General features: G+C 50.0%; 1 protein-coding gene and 1 long non-coding RNA gene across 3 annotated transcripts in view; both read left to right on the forward strand.

The window, feature by feature from the left end:
* LOC116591999 overlaps positions 1-21,563 on the forward strand; it is a 92,440-nt gene that overhangs the window by 60,686 nt on the left and 10,191 nt on the right. The gene's annotated exons all lie outside the window — the stretch shown is intronic.
* Positions 493-5,678, forward strand: LOC116590366. 2 transcript variants are annotated; one of them, XR_004285566.1, is made up of 3 exons: positions 493-1,008; positions 1,091-1,171; positions 5,432-5,678. It is a non-coding gene; the product is annotated as an uncharacterized LOC116590366 (long non-coding RNA). The 2 variants fall into 2 exon arrangements; XR_004285565.1 differs by having other exon boundaries at positions 495-1,008; positions 5,513-5,537.

Raw genomic sequence — 21,563 nt, forward strand, 5'->3', positions numbered from 1 at the left:
TGGCCTCCCGATGGGGCGTGTCTAGAATGCTGGAGGAACACAGGCTTCGGGAGGCAGACCGTCCTGGGTTCGCACTCTGGCTCTCCCACATTTTGCAGAGAGAACTGAGACACCAGCCTCTGGACTTTGGTTCCCTTGTCCCTAAAGTGAAACTCCTGAGCGAAGAGGGCTGGAAAGGATCATTTATGGAAAGCATTTATCGGAGTAGCCGCTCCCTGAATGCCAATCCTCCTTTCTCTCGCTGAAGTCAAGGACAGCTCTCAGGAGCAGGCTGATGGGATTAAAACGCTCCTAGCCTGGCTCCTAGCCATCGTGGACCTGTTAGAAAATGCAGAAGATGAGTGGCCAGGTCAGATGCTTGCTCAGGAGCCAGGGGGACTGGCGCATTCAGGCCTAGAGAAAGGACAGAGGGGGTAAAGGGAGAGGCCCATTAGTTTCATTTTTGCTGCTGTTCTGGAATTTACTGACTCCCTGGGTTCCATAGAATCAGCCTGCTGTCTTCGCTCCAGCATCACTGATGGTGATGCGACACAGCCCTCATGTCGACCCCTTGGCTGGGCAGGACTGGCTCCCAGGCATGGCCTCAGCGAACTCATGGTCTCCGACCAGCATTTCCTCACCATGCGCTGTGCAGAGATGGTAGCCCCACTTTCCTGCGGATAAACTGAGACCCAGAGTGAGTGCCATGTAACTAACGAGCGCAGTCGGAACTGGAAACCAAGTGTCCCACACGCACCAGGGAAAAGGGGAAGGCCCATACAGAGTGCATTACTGGGCAGGTGACAGAATGTGCAACTGAAGCTCCGTGTCACTGGGGGCCACCTGGGAAATCATGGGGGACATGCCTCCGACGTCCGTGCCAATCCACCAGTTCCTGTCCCTGCCGGCTGAAGGTTGCCCTTGGCGGAGAGTGAGTGCTGCTCTGGAAGGAATCTTGGAGGCAGACAGGAAGACAGAAGAGGCAGGTGCCAAGGGTGGGCCTTGGCTCTCTGGGCCTTGATTCTTCAGGTGAGAACCTGTCTTGCAGAGCCCCGAGAATCAAATGAGGTGACACGCAGAAAACATTCACGACATCCCTGGTACATTTCAGATCTGGCCATAAGGAGCTGCCAACGCTCAACCAGTCTGGGCCCACAGAAGGGGACATTTCTTCTCGCTCGAACTGAACCATGTGAGTGCCAAGAGATATTAACACTCACTATTATCACGTATAATCTTAGGCTTCATGTTTCACATTCCCAAAGGAAGGCAGCTGGGAACACGAACATTCCCCCAGCCCTAGAATCGGGATCTCTGGTGTTTTTTCTCTCCTTCCAGGTATGGGAAGGACCCACAGCATGGGTGAGTCAGCAAAGGGTCCCAGTCAGAAGGACTGACTCAGGGTCCTGCCCCTCCCCTCTCATGACTGGCCGCCTTCATGCCTCGTTCTGGGTGGGGTATGGAATGCTTTGCTCACCAGAGTCCAAACGCCACGTCCTGCCGAGCTCAGGAGGAATTTCACATTCTCTGTACAAACGCAGCCTGTGGCGGGATCTGACCCCTGGCCTCTCCCTGAGGGCGGCTTCCCCACTGTTTGCTGACTCCCCTGAGCTCTGGGAGGGCAGGAGTGGCGGTGGCCCTCACCAGGCTCACGCTGGTCTCCACGGCCCCCTGTCTCACCAGCTCCTGGATGTTGACACATCTGATTCTGGGCAGCTTTCTTGGCCTGGGCAGGGACAAAAGTGGCCTGAGGTCCTCCAAAACCCATCTGAAACCAGCATAAACAAAGTCAGAAGACAAATGACCCATTTCGGGGAGAGGAGGAATGGATATTCACAGTCTAAATCCAGATAGAGCATTGACATATAAATCGCTCTTTGAACTGAGGAGGAAAGGAGCAGAAACGTACTAGAAAAATGGGTGAGCGACATGCTCAGACAGTTCACAGGAAAAAGGCAAACGGCTCGAACATAGAAAACTGCATTCAGTCTCACTCTTAGAGAAATGCATATTAACACTTCATCGAACCATCATTCCTTACTTATTAAATTGCTAAAATCCCAAAGTATGATGGTTCACTCTGAGACTGTGCTGTGGGAGCACAAAATGACAGGGAACTCGACATCCAAGCCAGTGGGGTAGGCGAGTACCCTTTGACAACCACCACCACACCACCACCACTCCCCCTACCCGCCCCCTCTCCGTCTCACTGCAGGGATCTACTTTGAAGGTACAACTCAGCAAAGGAGAACATGGTTATTCATTGTGGCATTATTTATAAAAGCAAAAGATGGGAAGAACCCAAATGCCCACCAGTAGGGGACTCGTTGAATGAATTGGTGGGTCCCATCATGAGTAGTACATAGTGTTACCTTCTGTGTAAGAAAGAAATGGAGATAGTAACTAGGTATTGACACAACTGCGGCATAAGCTGGGGAAGATAAAGACCATAGGTAGACTTTTAGGAGTTAAGTCCTTTCTTAACTTTGAAACTTAGTAAATGTCTTATAGGTTTGAAAGTAAAATTAAATAGAAGAAAAAAGCAAACCCTAAAACCAGATACAAAGAGAATCAGATGAACCTAACTCCATGTTAAACTGATAATATTAATTTTCAGGCGGGAATTACTACTTCAAACAACTTCTAAGTACAATATTCTGACTACAGTGGAATTTATGCTAAGGAGAAAAAGACATTTTAAAAGAAAATTTAGATTGCACTTAGTCATTTTATTGTTAGAGGTAATATTAGTATCGTAATTTTGAAACTATTTTATTTTTGTAGAATAAAGCAAATAAGAAAATATATTAATTTTACTAGGAACCGAGATCTTCAGTATAAGAGAACAGAGACACAAATAAAAAATAAAAGAAATTTAGAAAATAAAACATGCAGGATTAAACTAGCATTAAAAATTATAATACAGGTGCATGGCTTCGAAAAGTTTATTTTCTATCTCTGTTCTCTGAAAAGCACATAAAAGGGCACGGTACCTAGCTGGCTCAGTGAGTAGAGCATATGATTCGTTTTTGAGCCCAAAGTGGGGCTTGAATTCACGGCATTGAAATCAAGACCTGAGCTGAGGTCCACAAGTCAGATGCTTAACCGACTGAGTCATCCGGTTGCCCCAAGCATGTGACTCTTGATCTTGGGGTCATGAGTTCGAGCCCCATGTTGGGGAGAGAGTTCACTTAAAGAAAAAGAAAAAGAAAAAGAAAAAGAAAGAAAAAGAAAAGAAAAAATAAACAAAAGAAAAAAGAAAAAAAAAAAAGAAAAGCAAATAAAGCAGTTCTATTCCAGTGACAGTGAGTTCATGCCATGCCCAGGTCTTGGATTCTAAACACTATGCAGGAAAACTACAAGAGGAGCCTGGAACATTCTGTGTCAGAAAGCAGGGAGATGCTCAAAGATCACTGTAAGTCATGTCAACAGAACACAGCAGCCAAATGGAAAGAGCATCCTCGGAACAGATGTGGCCCAGTTTGAGCCAAATCACAGGGAACAATAATGGTAATTAATTAATACTAAGAGTCCTTCGGGATGTCCCGCCAAAATTAAATACAGAAGTGAGGGGTAAGGAAAGCTCTCTCTTTTTAAATGAGGGAGGTCTATTTGCACATATAAAAAGAGTGATGGAATTAGGAATATGTTTTACAAACTCCAGTGTAATAATTAATTAAGGCAAAGATCATCGAGAGATGCCAAAATCATTAGGTCAGATGTCACGATGGCACGGCCCAGGGCCAAAGTAACACTCCGCACGATTACTGACTTCAAAGAGAAAAATGTGCCCAGAGGTGTACCTTCAGCTCAGGTCATGATCTCAGGGTCCTGGGATTGAGCCCCGCATCGGGTGCCCTCCTCGGCAGGGAGCCTGCTTCTCCCTCTGCAGCTCGCCCCCTCCCAGTCACGCCCTCCCTTTCACTCTGTCTCTCTCAGATGGCTAAATACAAATCTTTTACAAAGTCAAAAATTAAAAAGTTTAAAAAAAAGAAATATGAAGCTTGAGGAACAAATGAAATAAACCCCATTTGGATGCAATTCGATAATATGGGACCTTCTACAGAGTCTCTTCAAAAAGCCGGCATCGTTGGTCTGTCTGCGTAATTTGGGGGGCCCAACACAAAGGGCAAATGTGGGGGAGGGCCTCATGTTCAAAAAGAAAGAAAACAGGGCTGTTAAAGATACTCCTTTCTTTCACAGTTTCTCTCTCTCTCGATTGGTCATGATGTTTTTTAGGCTTATTTAGTGCTATCTTAAGAAAAGAATAGAATTTTACGTTACTGGTATGTAATATATGTAAACTCAACATTGCACAATGCCACTTTTAAACACAAAGGTAAAAACATTTAACTCAGATGTGGAAATAGCAAAATGACACATTTCATGTTTTGTACTGTGTACATGCGTGGGCATTTGATTCTTACCACCACAGTGGCAACGTTGCACAAAACTAACAACTGTGTTTGTGTCATTTCTTGATACACTCTGCCAACCCTCTCTACCATCCATGTATTTATAAATAAGGAGTTAGGGACGCCTGGGTGGCTCAGTCAGTTAGGCGTCTGCCTTCAGCTCAGGTCATGATCCAGGATCCTGGGATCAAGTCTGGTGTTGGGCTCCTGGCTCAGCAGGAAGTCTCCTCCTCCCTCTGCCCCTCCCCCTGCTCATGTTTGCAGTCTCTCTCTCTTTCTCTCTCTGAAATAAATAAATAACCTTTGAAAGAAGGAAAGGAAAGGGAGAGAGGGAGGAAGGAAGGAAGGAAGGCAGGCGTTCTGGAAGGAAAAGATGGCTCATCTTTCCCTTTCCTTGAATGTCCTCTTCTGCGGTGTGTAAGTTACAGGGACACTGTAAGGGATGTAAGGTAGTAGGAAAGGGTGTGACAGTGTCCGTTGGTCACGTGTGTTTCTTAGACCCTCTCTTGCCTTCTTTCTGCATTTGAAGTCAGTTCTGGTTTGAATAGAATGCCTCTGGTTTGAACAAAGGGGCTGCACTTGCTCTGCTGTAGATGTAACATCCATCGTGGGTCCACCGGAACTGTGTGCTCACGGGACTCTGGGGCAAGATCCACGGATAGGTGGCCCGGAATGGCAGCTCACACACATACTGTGCGTTTCTCCTTCGCTCGTGCACGTAATCTGTGGTCTGCTCATCAGACTTCACTTACGAGTTAAAGATAAAATTTCAGGAGAAATGAAGAACTTCAGAAAAGCAGTCGCAGGACATCAAACCAAGCTCTGGGTCCTCGTGAGCACCCAGGGCCCTGGGCAAATGCACAGATCACACATGCGAGGTCACGGCGGGGGTGGGGGGAGGGCAGAGAGCTCTAACTCAGACATTGGTAACCTATAGATCATAGGATAAATCTAGCTCATTGCTTTTTTTGGGTTTTGTTTGTTTGTTAGTTTGTTTTGTACAGCGGTGAGCTAGGAAAGTCTTTTGTGTTTTTCAGTGGTTGTTCATCTAAGTACCAACCTTGATTTTTCTTCTTGGTTTGCAAAATGTGAAATATTTACTATCTGGCCCTTTCCAGAAACCTCCAGACCCTTGCTCTAGATTAAAAGAAACTAAAGAAGAAGGAAAACAGTGAAAAGAGCAAAACAACTCAAGGCAACGGGGAGCTTTAATGTGATCCTTGTTTGGGAGAGAAGACAGAAAAAGACATTCTTGGAACAATAGAGGAAAATCTGAATACATATTCGGAAATTGTATACATGGTCCTTGTATGTTCCTTCAACTTTTCTGTACCTTTGAATTTTCTCATAAGAAGAAGTTGGGGAAAATACCCAGCCCTGCCTGATGGGTTTCCCTGCCTATTGGGGATTCGAAATTACTGCAACATGGGTTAAGTTTGAAACACACCACAAGTGATGTTAGAATGCAGAGACACGTTTTGGGCCCAAGCCTAGCACAGGGAGTGTCCTTACTCCTTTTGGTGGTTCCCAGAGAGTCAGGGTTTAATGTTTAACAATTGGATCTCCAGGAACAGAAAAGCCAACTTACAGCGTTTCCAGTCTCTGTGGTATAAATGCTCTCACCACAGCTGATACCAAACTCCCGTTATGTCACTGAACTTGAAGTTGAAAGGACCCTGGCCCAGTCAGCTCTCACAAGCCTGTTGGCCACTGCAGTGTGGCCCGACAGAGCGTCGGATCTGACAAAAAGGCATCCTGATTCCTCGGGGGTCACTGAATTGGAGTTAAGGTATTGGGGGAGGAATGGTTGGAATCTGGACCCCGGGAAAGAAACAGCAAATCAGCTAAGACTTAGGGTTAGAAGATCCTCCTGCCAGAGCCAGCGCCTTCCCTGCCAGGATCTTGGCGCTCATCCCTGGGCTCCTGAGGGTTCAGCAGCTCCTAGAGCCGAATACTACACCTCCCAGCAGACGACTCACCATTCCCAGATCACGCACAGCACACCTTCTTCCCCGACAGCCCAGGCTTCCTGGGCTCTCCGTTCACCACACAGAATCTGAACTCTTCTATCTGGGTTTCCTCTCCTCGTTGTGCTCCATTCCCCAGGCCAGCCCAGCCTGCACCCCCTCCCCCTCCCAGGGGGCTCTCTTCCCCACCCCACAGGCACAGCCTACTTCTTCTCTCCCCACAGATTCTCCCTCACAGGCCCCTGGCTTGGGATGTCCTGCTCTGTCTTCTCTAGCTAAATTCCAGGAGTCCGGAGTGCGGGTTCAATGCCCACACACTCCAGGAAGCCCTCCTTGACTGCTCTGGCTCCGACTTCTTGATTTACCGCCTCCACTAATCATCACCTCCAGCCCACCCCTACCTTTATCTTCACTGGCTTCATCTCCCACATCACCTCTACCAACCTGGGTCCCCTGCGTCCACTGCCCCTTCCACTGTCACCTGCTCCATCAATGCTCCTTCACCTCCGGTACCACTTCTTCCATAATCCCCCTCCCCTCCAGCTGTACCTCCCTGTCGCCATGTGACCACCGCTACGGGTCACCACTGCCTTTCTCTCCTCTACGCTTAGCTCCTCCTCCTCCTTCTGACGATCAGATCTTTTCTCAAGGCTCTCCCTGCCCCTCCCCCTGGCCCTGAACGTAGAAACCTCACATCTGACCCCTGCCCGTGAGTGATATCTGTGGAAAAATGAGCTTTTTTCTGTTGAGCTAAAGGGACCTGGAGGGAAAAAGCGAGCTCAGGGACGGCTCAAAGCCCACGGACAAGGGCGTCCGTAGTCCTTCTCAGGGACTAGAGGTTGGCACGTATGGGTGGGGGCGGGGGAAGAGAGCGGGGTCGGGCCCCTGGGGTGGGTTTGCAGGCTCAGCAGCTCCTGCCCTGCCGTCTGGCCCAGCCCTTGGTCCGCCCGGTCTGCAAAGCTTGCGGGGAAAGCCTGCTGGTGCTCCAAGACACCAGCCTCAAGCGCTTAGGCCTCCATCCCAAACATGCCCAGCTTCCCTCAGTGATCCCTCTGCCCTCCCAGCCCTGAAGTGATCAAAACCCTCCTTGAACCCATTTCTGTTTGCCTCCCTCCCATCTCTAGGGAGGATTAGTTCCAGATGTTTGCAGCTTCCTGGGTAAAAGACGGCTTTCTGCCATTCCTCCCCAAGCACCCCTTGCTAAGCTTGTCGGGGGTACTCCCTGCCGCCGCCGCTTGGAAGTCCCGAGCCTTTTCCACAAGCTTCCTGACACGAACGCTTTCTCTTCTCAATTCTCTTGCGAGCGAGCAAGATGAGTACTGACATCTGTTTTCCACCTGGGTCCTCTGTGCTCTGACAGGGGTCCTCGCTCTTTCCCGGACCTCCTTTGGCATAATAATGTCTTCATCCCTGAGCACTCGAGGCGAGGTCAGGCGGCTCCACGCTGTGAAACCCCTGCTGCCCGGTTCTCATCTGATTCCCATGCGTGTGCCTTCAAGGATAAACCGAGAAGAGCAGAGCGGCGGATCGAAGTCTTCTGATCTGGCCTTCTCTCTCCCCCATCCTGCTTCCCTCCCTCGGGCTTCCCGCCACCTGCTAAGCCCTCACAGCTCTGTCTTCTTGCACCTGGGGCTTCTTCTCAGTTCCTCCACCTGCTTCATAGTCTGTCTCAAAGGGCTTTCCATGGGGCAGGGGCAAGGAGGTCCAGGCTTATCTCTGACTTGAAACAGCCTGTGTTACTCGTTCTTATATAAGAAGTTCCTTGAAGGGCGCAGTCGTTAAGCATCTGCCTTTGGCTCGGGTTGGGTCGTGATCCTAGGGTCCTGGGATTGAACCCCTGCCTGGGATCAGGCTCCCTGCTCAGCAGGAAGCCTGCTTCTCTCCTTCCCACCCCCCCACCCCCGCTTGTGTTTCCTCTCTCGCTGTGTCTCTCTCTGTCAAATAAATAAATAGACACAATCTTAAAAAAAAAAAAAAAAGTAGTTCCTTGAATCACGCTTTTGATCCATAAACCTTAATCAGGACAGCCCATAAAAGAAGGGCTTCTGGATGAGAGAACCCGCACTCCTATGAGAACGATTTAGAATGCACAGAGAGGGCCAGAGCGGGACCTTGAACTTGTCAGCAGGTGGTGCAGGTGTGGCTGGGCAGGGCCAGGTTTAGCGCTCTAGCTGCCCAGCACCTGCTGCCTCTCGGAAGGGGCTTCTGGATTCCTGTGTTTCCTGAGACTCAGCTCCCATTTTTTTAAAAAAGATTTTATTTATTTATTTGACAGACAGAGAACACAAGTAGGCAGAGAGGCAGGCAGAGAGAGAGGGAGAAGCAGGCTCCCTGCCGAGCAGAGAGCATGATGCGGGGCTCGATCCCAGGATCTTGAGATCATGACCCGAACCGAAGGCAGAGGCTTAACCCACTGAGCCACCCAGGCGCCCCTCAGTTCCCATTTTTGAAAGGACACCTTTCCTCTGCAAATGACCTGCCATTTCACCAGCCCAGTGAGAGAGGTTCTTTTTTTTTTTTTAAACATTCTCTCTCTCTCTCTTATTTATTTATTTATTTGTCAGAGAGAGAGAAAGAGAGAGAGAGCACACACAGGCAGAGAGGCAGGCAGAGGCAGAGAGAGAAGCAGACTCCCTGCTGAGCACAGATTCCCAATGCAGGACTTGATCTTAGGACCCTGGGATCATGACCTGAGCTGAAGGCAACGTCTTAACTGACTGAGCCCCCCAGGCATCCCAACAGGTTCATTTTTTTTTCCTTTTTTTTTTAAGATTTTATTTATTTATTTGACAGTGAACACAAGTAAGCAGAGAGGCAGACAGAGAGAGAGAGAGGAGGAAGCAGGCTCTCCGCTGAGCAGAGAGCTTGATGTGGAGCTCAATTCCAGGACCCTGAGATCATGACCTGAGCCAAAGGCAGAGGCTTAACCCACTGAGCCACCCAGGCGCCCCTGACAGGTTCATTTTTTAGCAGCTACTTCTTTGGAGTCCTCAATCACATCTTTCCTGGACTCTCAATACGAGATTTTAAAATAGTCCTGTGGCTTCCTGTGGACTGTTTACTTTTAAAGCAGGAGAGATTTCTATTTATTTCTATTTTTTCCTAACAATATTTTCCAGCAGTCCCCCTTACTAAAAACGGCACATTTCTCGGGTTTTCCCCTATCACCGAGAGGGGAAGTTTCATCCAGTGTGTGTGTGTGTGTGTGTGTGTGTGTGTGTGTGTGTGTGTTGAGGTGGGAGGTTTACCCGAGTATTTCCTGTGTCAGATCCAGGTCCCGACTTAGGACGGAGCCCCACGTGTGTCCTTGGCCTGCAGTATCTGAAGCCATAGGGCCTGCTCTAGAAAATGCTCATGTATCTCCTTGTCAAATGTCTCTTCCTTTCTGTGTTTGGACGAGGTGATTTCCGCTCTCAGGAAAAATGTCATGTTGGGCATGCATGCCAGTGTGGGTGGACGGAGGGCCCCTGGGCCAGGGGCTTCCTGGATCCCCACTGGCACAGCCCTTGCCTGGCAGAAGAGCCATGAGGGATGGACCAGCAGCCGGGCAGCTAAAGGGCCAGTTCTCTGGAAGCAGAAACAGCTCCCCTGAGGCTTGGCGTGGGTGACAAGTTTCACTGGACGGTGGGTGACATGGAAATGGAGAAGGTCCCCTTCAAAGACCTCACTTTCCCTGGCTTCTCTCTCCCCGTCCTTTCCAACAGGGAACATACACTCTGGTTAAGCACATGAGGGACAAATTCAAGGCACAGTTTGTGGGACCGCTGCTCTCAGGCTCAAATACACCTTGACAGGGCTCACTTAGCTAGCTGGGATCATGACTGCCCTCATCTCCAGGCTCATCATGGCTTTCCAGGGACCACTTGCTTCGCTTTCCTTTTCATCATTTATCTCCTTCTTGAGCTGAGCTATGCAGCTTTCTGCGTAGTCCTTTCTGGTCCCATGTCCTCTCAAATCTAAGACTAAGGTTATCCTAGAAGATAACATTCCTGTGTTATCTGGATTAAAGTATGCTAGGCATTAGGAGTAAAGCTGCTATAGACATTCTTGTTTGTGTCTTTTTGGTGAATATTCATACTTTCTGTTGGTTATATGCCTAGAGGTAGAATTGCTGGGTCATAGATGCTAGGCTTTTCCAAAGTAGCTGAACCAGCCACTTTGTCCTACCACCTCCGGTATGGGCTTTCCAGTGGCTCCCCCTTCCCCATCACTTGGCGATGTCAGTCTCTTTAATTTCAGTCTTTCTGATGGAATGCCGTTATCCATGAGGTCTCACTGTGGCTTTAAATTACATTTCTCTGGCGAATCATGATGTTGGGTATTTTTCCCAGGCTTGCCCTCCATTTTGAATGTCCTCTTTAAAGTTTCTGTTCAAATATCTCACCTATTTTTTTAATCGAGTTCTTTCTTTCCTATATCTGACTTGAGGAGTTTTAAAAATCAGCCTTCTGCATAGGACTACTTTGCCAGACATATGTTGCAAATATCTCCCAGTCTTTGTCCTATCTATTTAGATTCTTAATGATGTCTTCTGATGAAAAGTTATTCATTTCAATGAAGTCCACTTTCTTTTTATTTATTTTTTTTTCATTAATGGTTAATGCCTTTTAAGTCCTGGTGAAGACACGCTTGCCCTTCCCAAAGTCAGGAAACTATTATCCTGTGTTCTTATAGAAGTGTTTTACCTTCCTACTTCAGGTGGGTGATTCACCTTGCATCCATTTTTGTGTGAAGTATAAATTAGAAGTAAATGTTAGTTTTCTTCTGAATAGATATCCAGCTGCTCCAGTACCATTTACTTCAAGAAGGTTTTCTCCCAGGGCACCTGGGTGGCTCAGTGGGTTAAGCCTCTGCCTTCAGCTCAGGTCATGATCTCAGGGTCCTGGGATCCAGCCCCAAATTGGGCTCTCTGCTCTGCAGGGAGCCTGTTTCCTCTTTTCTCTCTCTCTCTCTGCCTGCCTCTCTGCCTACTTGTGATCTCTGTCTGTCAAATAAATAAATAAAATCTTAAAAAAAAAAAAACTACCATCTGGTCAAAACTATATGGTTAACCTTATTTTTAAAAAAGAGAGAAGAAGATGAAGGTTTTCTCCCATGGATTATCAAATGGAGTTTTATTGTAAATCAGAGCCCCTTTATTCCTAACAGCTTTCAGTGAAAAACAACCCAGATGTCCATGAATGGAAAAGCCATTTGTGATACCTACATACAATGGAATACTTCTCAGCCAAAAAAAAAAAAAAAATGAACTGTGGATACGCACAACAACATGAAGGCATCTCTAAAACATATTGAGGAAAAGGAAACAGAAAATAATATGTACGGTTTGCTTCCATTTATGAGGCATAATTAATGCGTGGCGATAACATCAGAGAAGCAGATCACCACGTTTGCAGGAGAGCGGGAGGCCGTCGACCAAGTAGGCTGGGTAGGAGGCACTCCACCCAGGGTTTAGATGCTCTGCACAGTCACACTGGCTGCAAAGGTCAAGAGAGGACATGAGGCATCAGAGTAATGGTACCCGTTTATATCTAGGGCTGGGCTCTTCCCATTCCTGCTCTGACCAGGACCCTATCAGGAGGTTAGGTATTTTCTGTGGAGTCCCAGAATGTGTCCAGTCCCAGAGTCCTAAGTCTGTGGCTCTAGCAGCAACTCTGGGAAAGGGGAAACAGAAGCTTGGATTCAGGGACGCTGTCCCTCCCAAGAGCTGAACGAATTCCATCACCATCCTTATCATCTTCGCCGTCATGGCGGCTGAGGTTTTGCAGACTTTCTACATGTCAAGCACTGTGCTAAACCTTCTGTAGTTAATCCCCCCAACAAGCCTAGGGTGGGGGGTGCTAGTGTTAGTGCATGGTGCGGATGAAGAGTTTGGACCGCTGTCTTCTTGGGTCCCTGGGGCCGCTTTCACATGGGAGCAAGCTCCAGAGGTGTGGGTGTGGGGGACCCTCACCCAGAACTTGTTCCGTTGTGTTCCTTTCTCATCTTCTCTATCTTTTAGCGTTTCTATCCTCTCTGTGGTGTGGCGCCGACCCCCTCTAGGCCTCTCTTATGCAGCCCAGCCTTGAAGGGTGGCGTGAAGCCGCATTTTGTACAGCCCTGTAGAAGGCTTGTGAGCAAGTGTGAAAGATGACTCACCTTCACACCGACTCACAGTTCCTGTCAACCCCCAAGGCCCAGGATGCATGTCCCGGATTTTCTCAATCTTTCCCTATTGGGTGGAGACTTTATAGATAGAAGTGACACATTGAGCAGACACGCTAAACCAACTTGAGACTAATTTCCATCCTACGGATCATGAGGCCATGTTTGTATGTGTGCGTGTGTACGTGTGCATTCACAGGGTCAGAGCCACAGGGCTTCGGGACTGGGGCTGCCTTTAACCCGAGGCAGATCTGTGCCATGGGATTCAGGGGGGTTGGGAATTTAGTTTCTTCTCCACTCACTTGGACCACTGCCTAATATCCCCTTCCGGGGGGAGTCATTGCTTTGTGTTGGTGATGGACCTCTGCTGGGATCTGAACGTAGCTCCCTGCGACTTTGAGAAGACTCCGAGAGACTTGGCCAAGTGCAGGGGACTATGATGCCCGCTGGGACATCTGTATGGGTGAGGAAGAGCTGAACCCAGAATCAGGGAATTCTGCCACTCTGCTCCCAGAAACCCTAGACCAGAGGCAAGCCTCAGCAGCCACCTGGCTACCCTGCTTTGCCTGGGGAGAGAAAAAGGAGAAAAAGGGGGAGAAAAGAAAGGAATAAGGAGGAGGAAGGAGGGATAAGAAAGAAAGAGGAGCTTCCTTTCATACTCTAAACTGTATGCCTCTCCGGACCTTCCCTAAGGAAAAGGTGGGGCTAGAAGGCCAGCAGATGGCTATCTCTGGAGGAGTGCTTATGATTTTAGGGACTGCTTCCAGACAGTATCTCAGAGGTCTGTGTTTTTAAATAGGATCACTGAGTTGGCTTGACATACGCTTAGAGAGCATCGGGGTCAAAAGTTGGATCCAGTGCCGTCATAAAGATGGGACATTGATCTATGTATTTATTTGTTGTTCCAGTACATCCTTGCTGTGCTAGACCCTGACACATCAAGGGGGCAGAATAGCTGTGATTCCTGCCCTTGGGCCCCAGGCAGTTTTAGGGGAGGATTTCCAGCAGAGCTAGATACAAATGACAAAGAGTGATGAGCCCAGGGTCAGAGAGCTGTAGTAAGGAGACAGGATGCTGGTAGACCAGGAGTCCGTAGACAGACTACAGCCCACCACCTCTTTTGTAATTAATGGCCCCTTCATTACGTGTCATCTATGGTGGAGTTGGGTAGTTGTGATGGAGACCACAGAGTCCTCAAAGCCCAAGGTACCTTTTGGCCCTTTACAGAAAAAGAGTGCCAACCCTTGAGCTAGACTCCCATCCATTTTCTGGAGCCCCAGAGTCCTTAGCACAGGTAAGGAAACACCTGTGTGGGGACAGTGTGGGCAGAGGTGGGACATGACAGAGAGGCTCCAGAACGATTTGGTGAAGGAAAGGAAGAAGGGTGAGGAGAGCAGGAGGCAGGCAGGCAGTCCTCGCTGTTCGTGAATTACATTCTCGCGAATTTGCCCACGTGCTAGGATTTCTCGGCAATCCAGAACGGACGCTGTGGGCACGGTGTCTCACGGACACGCACAGGTCAGTGATGGCGCTAACTCACCACACATGCGTTCCCAAATGTTCCCAGCAGCCTCCTCCCACGGAGGTTGAACAGGGAACCCTCTGCCTGCTTGTTTCTGCTCTCACCCTTTTTGCAGATGTCCTTCTTGGGGCCACGTGTTCATGCTTTTTGTCGGTGACTTCACTGCTGAAAATGGCCCTCAAGCCAAGCTCTGAAGTGCTGCCTGGTGTGACATGCCTTGTGAAGGAAATACAGGTTAGGGAAGCTTTGTTCAGGCAGGACTCATAGTTCCATGCTAATGGACCAAGATGTGTTTAAAAGGAAACACGCGTTAAGACACAGTGGTGCGTTGATGGGTTGGTGAGAATGTTGTGAGCAGAGGCTCGTAGACACTAACCCCGTTCTCTCCTAAGAATGATGATGGGGTGTTTGCTAATTTGGTGTTTATGGCAACTTTATAGAATGTAAGTACTAAAGAGGGACAGGAATTTCCTACAGATCGTAGACACTGTCTGTTTGAACTGACCGGGACAGGAGAGACACAGTGTGGAATAAAGGGGCAAGATGGAGACTGGGTTGTGGCAAGGGGCTGGGATTCTTTGAGATGCATCAGGCCAGCAGCCGTAGGACCGTGAGGACAGCCACTGAGATGTCAGCACTCCCAGCCACTGGCCACAGCAAGGACCAGGGACCCACGTGGAGAAGCCCACAAGAGAGGCCATGGGAGATAAGAAATGGTGACACTGTTGGGACATGAGATGGGACAGGCACATTTGGAAGGGAATTCTCTGAGCAGGAGAGCACCCCAAGATACAGTGGAGAGATGGGCCCTGAGGACCAGAGGCCGTCTGTCTGTCTGTCCCTCCACAGGCAGGAACTTTCAGCTTGCGCCGGGCTTCCTAAACCAGACACGAACACTCATGAAGGTGCGCATGTGTAGCGTGTGCCCCAAATTGCCCTCGGAGCAGAGGAGCCTTGCCCTGGGCACCAGGCCTGCCCTGTGGGTCCCCTGGCCATGGGCAAGGTCAGGGGTGGAGGGGTCTTAGCAGAGCAGGGAGAGGGGGCCGAATGCCCTGCCAAGGCTGAGGGGCTTCAAGGGGAAATTCTGCCCTTGAGGGAACCATAAAGGCCCTTCTATTCAGAAACCATCCCCCAAAGAAGACTGGCCGTGATTCAGAACGGGATTTAATCCTCACCACGGATCTGGAAGTTACCAGGCAGAAAACCCCTTCCCTCCCCCAGCCCCCAGCCCAGGCACATCTTGTTATGTCAATGCTCTGTTTGCACACAAATAACCTCTTACTGGGATTGAAAAAAAAAAAAAAAAAAAGATTAAGTCATAGGTTTTCAAACTGGAAAGTACCTCAAGAAGTCCAGTTCCTTACCTTGAAGCAAGTAAAATATTATCATTTTCATGCTACAGATCAGGAGCTAGGTGTAGGGGCCCGGAGCTGGCAGATAATAAGGGCCAGGTGGGGACTTGAATGCAGGCCCCCTCTTCCTAGGGTCCCCTCTAAATCAGCTCTACTCTACCTTCTTCTCACCACCTGGTCTGGGAACTTGACTCTCTCCATCCGATCCCTAATTTTCTCCAGCAAGTCTCCGTGTAAGGTCGCCTTGTGCCAGCCGTGCGTTGATCCTGGTCTAGTAGGGCTAGCAGGGGCTCTTCCTGCTCCTGCTAACTCGGGCCTCCAGGTGCCCCCCTTCCTGGCACTCCGGTCCCCGGTCCTGCCTCTGCCACTCGGTCCAGGGCGGCTCTCCGCAGCCCTCGAGGGAACTGGCAGCTGGGGGCTCAGACACGGGTGGGCTGCTACGCAGAGCGGGGGATCCGTGGCTCCTTGAGAACAAGTGTCGCTCTGTGTGCTGGGCCCGCGGAGGCCAGCTGCTGGGGGTGGGGAGGCCCAGGGGGTAGAAGCAGAGGAAAGAAAATCTGTTGTAAAAAGCCCAGGTGAAGGCGGCCAAGACAAATACACCCAGGCAAGGGAACAGGAGGGCTGGAAGATTCCAGATGCAGAGGCCTCCCTCCACTGCCACGCTCTGTCCAAGGGGCTGGGCGAGGGAAGGAGGGAAGGAAAGTGCCAGGGCGGGGGGGTTCTTTACCTGATGCCCCCTGAGCCCGAGCGGGAGCTGCTTCCCTGGGGACAGGCCCTTACGGGGGCGGGTGCTTTAGTGAGGAGGATTCAACCCAGCTTCTGTCCAGCTAGGGTTGGAAGCCCACAGTCCCACAAGGGACAGCCGGGGAAGGGGCAGGTGGACAATGCCAGGCTTTGTCCCAGGGGATGAGCAGCCACAGCACCCGGCCCTCCGGCTCCTTCTCTCTCTCCCACTCATTCCAGGCCCCTGCCGTACTCGCTTCTGTGTCAAGTGGCTCTTCTGTCAACACTGGCTAAGCGAGGGGGGCTGAGGGACTGTGTGGGTCCTCCCTTTATTGCTGTTCTGGGAACCAAACCTGAGCCTCATGGAAATGTACACTCTAAAAGGACAGCCCAGCACGGGACGTTTACCCAGGGCGGACCCCGGGTGAGTCAGGGGGCCGCGCGTCCTGGGTGAGATTCACACCGGGGCGTCGCGCGCGTGAACAGTAGGACGTTTTGCTGCCTTCTCACTACGAACCGTCTCTCCAGCTCCGGGAAAGAGAGGAGATCAGAGCTTGCTGCAGACAAAGTTGGCACCAGGGTGGGGGACCCCACTGGGCTGGAGTAAGTCTGTGGACATGGTTGGGTGAAAGTCCCTGGGGCTGGTCACTAGGCAGAGGCCCCAGGGTCTGCAAACAGTGCCCCCACCCTTGAGTGCTGGAACCAGGCATGCGCTGGCCTGATGCCAGGGCAGAAGCACCACAGAGCAGTGGGACAGGAGACACAGCAGCCTCACTGTATGTCTGAGGCCACCTGGTTAAGACTCTATGGTCTTTTCCTAATTTTTGGAGGGCTGGCCTCTGGCGAAGTGATGCTGATCTCAATGGCCCCCAGAGGGAACAGGCGTAATGGAGAAACAGTTACATACAAAATAAGGAAGAACTTGTTAGTAACTGTGAAATCTCTCTGTGGACAGATGACGGCTTTGAGAAGGTCATGAGTTATCTCCTATTAAATGCACTCAAGCAAAAGTTAGGGCATTTACTTTGGAGGGACATCTGGAGGGGAGTCGCCAACTGAAGGGACAGCTGAAACAGGTACTCTTGAAGGGTCCGTCCTTAAAGCCTTTGAGTCCTGGAGACTATGTCTGTGACGTGCACCCTGGCGAGGGTCTTCATATCACTGAGCCTCAGTTTCCCCATCCGAAAACCTGAACTTGTGTAGGCTGTATCATGGTGGGGACATGGACAATATCACGAACATAGGTTTTTAGTACCTGTGTGTGGCCATGAAATTAACAAGGTCAACAGTTGATGATACCAATGGCAAGACCCCAATGTCTACTGGAGGTCCACAAGCTTGAGTGTCAAGTCTTGCTTCACTGTTCCCTAGATCAAAGGTCCTTCTCCCTCTGGCTTTGACTTCTTCTTTAAAGACTGATCTCAAAGATGAGCTCTTCCAAGTTCTTTATAGCCTACCTGCTCTGTTTGGGCCAGACCAGCTGCCCTATCTTGCCTGAGTTGGTATGCCCTAAGGCTTTTCTGTAATGGTCTGTTTTCTGGCTCCCTTTCCCACCAGGCTGGGCTCCTGGAGGGGACGGCTGGTGCTTCCTGCATCATGGAGGTGGGAGAGTTTAGTGCTTCAGAACTGTGCACAGCCAGGTCTCAGTCCCCGTCTGCTCTCCATTATCGGCAGGAAATGGTCTCTCAGAGTCTCAGTTTGCTCACCTGTGAAATGGGGATAATAAAGTGAGGATCATTCCCCTTGGGGTTGTTGTGGGGATTAAAGAAAGAACACCTGTGGGGGGCTCAGCACGGGGCCAGGTGCACCGTGCACGTCCCATGGATGGAGCCCTGCGACTGTGATTTTTGGTGCAATGCCTAACACATTGTGAGTGACTGAATGGATGGAGACAGGCCATCTGCCAGGGTTGGACTCGTCACAGCCTTCTGTGGGGGCCCCGTGTACTACCTCCCCGCAGCAAGAAAAGGTACTGTGTTAGGAATCAGAGAACAAGGTGAGCACCCCTGAAGGTCAGGGAACTCAGGGACCAAAGGGTCCAGGCTTTTCCTAGGGTCCTCCCAACGCCCATCCCAGAACTGCTCTGGAGCCCCAGAGGGTGGTCCTCCCTGGGGAGCCCTGCAAGGTCCCTGGTGCCACAGCCAGAGCTCCATCTGTTCTTACTAAACCTCACTCCTGGGATGACCGTTGCTTTTGGAGTTTAAGTGGCAAAAGGAGCGTGAGCACTGGGACCCCTCACTGTCGGGCTGTGGCTGCACAGGCAGACACACAACAAAGCAGCCCAATGAAGGCTGGTACGACCCAGTCCCATAAACAGTCTGCACAAGGGACACCTCATCCCACGGTTACAAAAATGTCCCTGGGTGGGGCGGGGTGGGGGGTGAGGGGGCTCTATTTAAAGGTCCACAGACTGGAATAAGCACAGGTAGGTTTATTTCTGATTGTCCACATGGCCCTCTGGAATTCTCCCCCAAGAGTGACTTCACTTCCCTGTTGACCCGAAACCACCCCCAGACATTTTAGTCTCTCTGGGTCTTTTCATGAAAACAAACAACTTAGTCTATTAGGGCTTTCGCTGTTGTTATTGCTTTTTGAATCATGGTTCAGCCCAGTCTCTCTGAGAGGTCTGAGTCTGGGCCAAATGTGGGTGTTTAAAAATTAATTGTTTTGATGTCACCAAGTAGCAGAGCCTGGGATTTTTGGGGGGTGAGGGGGCAGGACAGGTGTGGGGTGTGAAATGCGGGCCACCTGCAAACTTAGAGCAGGTGATGATTGCTCTCTGTTTGGCGGAAGGAACTTCTGAAAGCACAGAGGACAGCAAAATGACCCCTAGGCCCCAACTGCCCACCTTCCATCTGGCCACTCCTGGGGAAGACACCGGTGATGACAGTGACAGAGCCAGGGCTCGTGCTCTGAACCTGGGTGACTTGTGTTATGCCCACATCCCAGGAGGCACTAGTGAGGGATGAGGGGAGCGCTGTGGTCAAGCAGAGAGGCATCAGAGTCCTAGCTGTACCAGGCCGACTTCTTGCCTGCCTGTGCCTCAGTTTCCCTACCTGTACGATAGAATAACAGAAGACCCAACTCAGAGGGTTGTGGCAACGACAAAATGAGGGGATGTTTGCAAAGTAATTAGAACAGTGCCTGGGTCTTGACCTATGATCCATTATGACTATTCCCATATCAGAGAGGAGGAACCAAGGCTTGTAGAGGTCGTGCGACTTGCCCAAGGTCACACAGCCAGTCCACAGGACTCAAGCCCAGATCAGCTGGTCCCACCCTGCACGGCCACACAGAGGAAGGAGCTTCCAGCTTGCTCTGGAGCTGAAGGAACTGATGGGCACCTGCCTATCCTTTCCCATGGCCACACCTAGAGGGTCCAGGGAAATGAGGCAGACCCTGGATTCACCGACACATGGCCAGTGCTTCCTGTTGTGTATATTCGATGCTTATGTAGCTTTCACGACGTGCTGGCATTGTGCTGAGCCCTTTACGTGTAATTACTCAGTTCTTCTGATAATCCCCTAGAAGGGAGCTACTATGATTATCATCCCCATTTTACAGATGAGGAAAGCGAGGCCCAGAGAGGTTAAGTGACTTACCTCCTGATGCACGGCTAGTGCATGCTAGGATTTCAACCCAGGTCTGGCTCCAGAATCCAGGCTCTTAACCATCACGTCAGATGTTTTATAGGCACAACACTTGAGACTGCAACTTGCCCTCAGCCTTGCCCTCAGCACCCCATCCCCTTTGTCCTTTGTCACTTCTTTTTCTCTAGGCCACTTGTCCCCCTCTGACTTAACCATATGCTTTGTTTATTGGCTGAACTTGAATGTAAGCTCCGCTAGGTATCTACACACAGGAAGCCCTTGATAAGTACTGAGCTCATAAATGAATGAATGAGTCACTAGACGAAGAAGTGAAGGGCTCCTAGGAGTTCTGCTGTATCCGGGATGTGAAGGCCTGTGGTTTGTGCAAGCACTCATTTGGTGGGGAGGTGAGCCAGGACTCAAACCCAGATCTCCAAAATGCCCTTCTTAATCACGGGTTGTCTCTCTCTTTTTCTTTTTTTTTTTTTTAAGATTTGTATTTATTTATTTATTTGTCAGAGAGAAAGAGCACAAGCAGGGGGTAGCAGCAGGCAGAGAAAGAAGCAGGCTTCCCTGCTAAGCAGGGAGCCCAATGCGGGACTCGATCCCAGGACCCCGGGATCATGACCTGAGGGGAAGCAGATTTTTTTTTTTAATTTTTAATTTTTTATAAACATATAATACATATTTATCCCTAGGGGTACAGGTCTGTGAATCTCCAGGTTTACACACTTCACAGCACTCACCAAAGCACATACCCTCCCCAATGTCCATAACCTCACCCCCCCTCTCCCAACCCCCCTCCCCCCAGCAACCTTCAGTTTGTTTTGTGAGGGGGAAGCAGATGTTTAACCGACTGAGCCACCCAGGCATCCCTCATGGGCTGTCTCTCAAGAAATGAGGTATTTAGCCATTATGTTATTTGTGTATGTATGTGTATAAATAAACATTGTACACACATACATACATATCTATGTATATTTTTATTTTATTTATTTATTTGACAGAGAGAGACACAGCGAGAGAGGGAACACAAGTAGGGCAAGTAGGAGAGGGAGAAGCAGGCCTCCCGCCAAGCAGGGAGCCCGATGTGGGACTCGATCCCAGGACCCTGGGATCATGGCCTGAGCCGAAGGCAGACGCTCAACGACTGAGCCACCCAGGCGCCCCTCAGATCTATGTATGTATTTTTAAATGGCAAAACTCTGAAAGAAGTCTGTGCTGGGGCTCATTGTCTCCTTGGCAAACAGCTAATGCCAGACTTTCCAGGGGCTACTTCGAGAAACCAAAAAGGAGAAGCACATGTTTCACAGGCAAGGCTGCTGGGTGAAAAAGATTTTGAAAGTTGCGATGGACCTAAAAGAGTGTGTCCCCATAGGTAAGTCAATACAAAAGTCACACTAAAACAGCAGAAGTGGAAGGGAGCCCAGCAACATTCTGATTTTCCCTTGATGGGGACTTTGATGCTTCAATTAGCAGTATCAGAACTCCACCTTTTTTTAGAAAAAATCTCGGGGTGTGTGCGCCTGCTGCGCTGGTGTGCCAAGAGGCTGAGCCAGCATGGGGACGATGCCATCCCTGCCTCGGGGACCTCAGTGCAGGGGGAGACACCGGCACTCAGCAGCCAGCACACTGTGGGGCATGGTGTGTAGACACTTAAGAATGAGGTACCTTGTGGGCACAGGGGTTTGGGAGCTCCCACGAAGCTTCAGGAAGCCCTCCAGAAGAGGGAGGGGACATCAGGCAGCTTCTTCCAACATCCAAATTCCCCATGGTTCGAGGTTGATCCGTTTGGGTCACCTCCATGGGGGTCCTGTAGGAGTGCTTGGCCTGGATGGTGGGATGACCCTGCCTGTCATGGCACAGTCCCT

The sequence above is a fragment of the Mustela erminea genome, chromosome 5 (assembly GCF_009829155.1).
Source record: "Mustela erminea isolate mMusErm1 chromosome 5, mMusErm1.Pri, whole genome shotgun sequence".
In the NCBI taxonomy this organism is placed as follows: domain Eukaryota; kingdom Metazoa; phylum Chordata; class Mammalia; order Carnivora; family Mustelidae; genus Mustela; species Mustela erminea.